Source organism: Balaenoptera musculus, chromosome X (assembly GCF_009873245.2).
Source record: "Balaenoptera musculus isolate JJ_BM4_2016_0621 chromosome X, mBalMus1.pri.v3, whole genome shotgun sequence".
NCBI classification, from domain to species: Eukaryota; Metazoa; Chordata; class Mammalia; order Artiodactyla; family Balaenopteridae; genus Balaenoptera; species Balaenoptera musculus.
In genome coordinates this window covers 48,989,014-48,994,160 of record NC_045806.1, presented here as the reverse complement: position 1 = coordinate 48,994,160, position 5,147 = coordinate 48,989,014, and positions in this window count along the sequence as shown.

Below are 5,147 nucleotides of genomic sequence, written 5' to 3'. Positions count from 1 at the left end.
CATGTTTTTATCATTCTCCATTTTAAAATTAGCTACTTAGACATTTGGGGGATTTCACATTTCAAAAATCCACATTTCTGGCTTACCTGAAAAAATAAAAACAAAAACAATAGACCAAGGATTAGGGCCCCCATTCCAACAAGGATACAAGCAGCTGGCTCTGAGGAAGGGCTCAGCCATTTTAGACTCAGAATGCTCTCTCAAGGGGGCCACACCCCCAGTTGGCCTGCTTCACTCTAATAAGATGCCCAGTTGTCTCCTGGAGGCACTTGCATTGGTAGTTTTGGGGCTAAGCCCAGGGAAAATTGCCTAGCCCCCCTTTGGCTTACTTTAACTCCATTTGCTTTTTAATTTATTTGCTCTATCTATCTTCGTCTCACCAATACTTACTTCAGGTGGTCTCTCTGCCAGGCAGTCTTCTAGACACAGGTCCTTATGATATGGTTATAAACAAAAGAAACAAATAAATAATCTTATCTTCATGGAACATTCATATTAGTGTGGGAGACGGACAGTAGCCAAGAGACAATAAATAAAATATAAAGTATTTTCAAAGTGATAAGTGTTAAGAAGGAAAAAATAAAGCAAAGAACAGGGGGACTGAAATTCCAGGGAGGAGGCTGAAGAGTGGGCCTCACTGAGAGCCTGGTTTTTGAGTAAAGACCTGAAGGCAATGAGAGAACTGGCCCTGTGGCTGTCTGGGGAAGGAGCATTCCAGGTAGCGGGACAGCAAGTGCTGAGGTCCCAAGGCAGGAGTAAGCCTGGCATGTTCAAGGAACACTGAGGATACCAGCATGGCTGGAGCTGAGTGAGCAAGGTAGAGAATATCAGGAAGTGAGTTCAGAGAGGTGATGGGGATCTGGGAGAAACAGATAGCTTGGAGCTGAGTGAGCAAGGTAGAGAATTTCAGGAAGTGAGTTCAGAGAGGTGATGGGGATCTGGGAGAAGCAGATAGCTTGGAGCCTCGGAGGGCCTAGAATGGAATTTGACTTTTACACTGTGTGTGATGGGGAACCATTCGAGTATTTTCAGCAGAAGCATAACATGATTTGTCTCATATTTTAACAGGATCACTGGAGACTCTGGAGTATAGTCTGTAATGGGGTACAAAGATGGAAAACAGGAGATCAATTCGGGACTATTCCAATAATCCAGGTAACAGATATGATGGTTTAAACCAGTCTGGCAGCAGTGAGTGCAATGTGAAATTGGTGTAGTTCTGGCTATATTTTGCAGTGTGTCTTGCCTGATTTGTCTTTAGACAAGATATTTGGTGGAAGAGAGGTGTCAGTGACAATGCTAGGTTTGCTAATATCCTTGAGACACACAATTTCCCAAATGAAAAAACAGATGAAGAATTTGGGCTCTTCCTTCCTTAGACTGTATAATTCTGATGAAGTGAGAATGAGAAACTGACCAAGAAAACCTGTATACATTCCTACTGTTGCTTCTCCTCCTTGGAATGTTCCCTTCTCCTTCTATTGGAACCAGGTAAGAACTAAATGTTGCTATCATGATAACAGCAGAAGGTACCCCAAACAGAGTTTATCATGGGTTTAAATCAGTTAGTAAAGACTTTAACATAATTAGCTATTTAAAAGGAGGCTGGTTTGGGGCAGGTCTTAAACTTTCTTATTTATATAGATGCATATACTAATGTAGAAGTGTTTTAAGTGCATTGCCTAGATCACATTCCATCCCCCTTCCCCAAGCCCAAATGATATTGTCCTTTCTGAGTTAAAATGGAGGTAGGTATGATATTAGTGATTAATTATCAGTTATGGGATCACACTATCAGTCTTGGTTTGGTCATGCATTACATTTAAAGGAATATTGTCAGAGTCTCCCAACCCTTTCCCCCAGGAAACAACTACAAAGTGCTGCTTTGGAATGGCAAAAGTTTCCTTTCATGTCTTAGAGATGACAGTACATCCCCTAATGACCCAGGTCCTGTATTTATCTTGAAGAAGTAAGGCCAGGTCATGGCATACCTATAATGGTTGTTCCTTCCCTTCCAGATTGAAATTGTGCTACAGCTCATCATAATGTTTTGGTTGAGGTCCCCAAAGACCAATAATTAAAGCCTTTTTTCTCCGTGCAAGTTTGTAACCACTTGAGAGACAGGCAAAATAATGACACAAATGGAGGTCAAAATGTCTCCTTTATAATTGACAAAAGATGGCTTGGAGGACATACTTAGCTCTCAGGACACAAGTACTTCTTCATATTTCACCCAGTCACAGGCAAAGTTGGATATAACTACAGGTGCCACTGGCCCACAGAGTTTTCTCTATGTTTTAAATAAATTAGATTGTGCCTAAAAGAGATAAATACAAAAAAGAACTCAAAAGTTTTCTGACATGTCCAACCACCTCTTAATCTCACCAATTAAAGAAGTCACTGGGAGATATGAAGCCAGGGGAATGAGGGTCCTAGTTGACAACCACTATACATAGTACTTGGTAGAAGAAACAAAATGAAACCTCTTTTTTAAAAATAATTTTTATTTTTATTTTATTTTCAAAAAATATTTCATTTTATTGAAGCATATAATTGGCATATAACTTACTTAGTTTCAAGTGTGCAATATAATGATTTGATTTTGTATATATTACAAAATGATTACAGTAGTCTAGTTAATATCCATCACCATTCATAGTTACTATTTTTTTCTTGTGATGAGAATTTTTTTTTTTAATTCTATTTATTTATTTATTTATTTTGGCTGTGTTGGGTCTTCGTTTCTGTGCGAGGGCTTTCTCTAGTTGCAGCGAGCGGGGGCCACTCTTCATCACGGTGCGTGGGCCTCTCACTATCGCGACCTCTCTTGTTGCGGAGCACGGGCTTCAGACGCTCAGACTCAGTAGTTGTGGCTCACGGGCCCAGTTGCTCCACGGCATGTGGGATCTTCCCAGACCAGGGTTCGAACCCGTGTCCCCTGCATTGGCAGGCAGACTCCCAACCACCGCGCCACCAGGGAAGCCCGTGATGAGAATTTTTAAGCTCTACTCACTTAGCAGCTTTCAATATGCAACACAGTATTATTAATTATAGTCACTTTGCTGTACATTATGTCTATATGACATTTATTTTATAACTGGAAGTTTGTACCTTTTGACCCCTTTCACCCACTTCACCCACCGTTTCTTACGTTGTGCAGTTAATATGTTGTACAACATACCTGGGCACAATTTGCAATGGGTTATAGTTTAAAGGATTAATATTTTCAGTGTGGTTTTATTGTCATCTTTTTTTTCGACATCTTTATTGGAATATAATTGCTTTACAATGGTGTGTTAGTTTCTGCTGTATCACAAAGTGAATAAGCTATATGTATACATATATCCCCATGTCCCCTCAAAATCAATTTGAGAGGATTCTGAAATAAGCCATGAACTGCCTAGTTCACTCATTAAAGAAAAAACAGTAGATATTGAAGGAGGGCCCTCATGAAGTGTGGGCATGACTCCTCTGACTCCCCTATAATCTTCTTGTATCCATCATGAAGGAAGAGAAGTACACCACTAGTTGACCAAAAGAGTGGCTAATAAACTCACTGGCTTAAAAAAAGAGTAAAATGTAGGTAGAGGGAAACTCTTTTACTAAATCACTTTAAAATGTTGGATAAAATATGACAGATTGGGCTTCCCTGGTGGTGCAGTGCTTAAGAATCCACCTGCCAATGCACAGGACACGGGTTCGAGCCCTGATCCGGGAAGGTCGCACATGCCGTGGAGCAACTAAGCCCGTGCACCACAACTACTGAGCCTGTGCTCTAGAGCCCTCGAGCCACAACTACTGAAGCCCGTGTTCCTAGAGCCCATGCTCTGCAACAAGAGAAGCCACCGCAATGAGAAGCCTGCGCACCGCAACGAAGAGTAGCCCCCGCTCACTGCAGCTAGAGAAAGCCCGTGCACAGCAACGAAGACCCAACACAGCCAAAAATAAATAAATAAAATAAATAAATTTATAAAAAAAAATATGACAGGTCTCCTTTTAAATATATAGCTGAACTTTAAAGGTTGTGAGAAAAATCCCAAGGGGCCAACGATGAAGAAATAACTGAAAACAAAAGCAGTAAGCACATGACCTGATGCTTTGGCAGCTGGGGAGAGAAATGTGTTATCTCAGTGACTAAAGGATTTAGAATAGAAGATAAGGCCTTAAGTTGATTAAATTGGGTGTTGGGAATGAAGATTTCCTTGCTTTCCTTTCAAATTTCCACATAATAGCTGGAGTGATCTTTTAAAAATATAAATGAGATTATATCACCTTCTTGCTTAAAACTCTCCAAAGGCTTCCTATTGCAGTTGATATACAACCCGATCTTCTTGCTTTACCCTGCAAGCCCTAGATCATGCATTCTCAACCAGGAAGACATTGCCCCCAAAGGGGAGAAAATTGATCCTTGGTATGGGAGGTGAAAAAAATCTTAGCTATTAGAATGGTTTGTGGTCTTCCAAAGCTCAAAATCTTATTCCTTAGAATTTAATTACTCTCACTGGGTTTTCTTAGACATAGCATGAGCAACATTGACATTGAGTACATAGAAATATACAAAATATATGTAAGATCAGTGTTACAAAATCCTAGCAAAAATAATGGCTGTGATTGGAGGGCTTTCAATTCATTGTTCATTCCTGAAGTCATATCTTGAGAAGTGACCTATGTGTGCCTATTGGCTGCCATTGAAGGCCTTTATATTTTGTCCTCTATGTCCTTGTATATGACTTGGGCTTTGAGAATTAAATAAAAATAGTATTTATTTAATTCTACAAAAGTTATTTAGCACATCATTTATTATGTCAAATGATGAAAAGAAAAAATGTCAGTGATATATGAATGAATATCTAGCAGCTCGTTAAAACTTATTTTCTCATATCAAGCAAAAGTTAAAAGTTGAATTCACTGAAAATAACTTTTAAGAAATTAAAAATTTCAGTTGTTTAGCTTTGGCTAGAAAAATAGGTTTTGAATTATTTAAAATATTTTGCTTATACTGATATGTATATAAATTGCTAATTTGCAATTCATAGATTTTATACATTATAATTTATATAAGTAAATAAATTCTATTAAAAGTCACTCAACAAATACAGTTGTTACATGTTAATAGTTTGTGAATTTTAAATTTAACTTCTATCTTC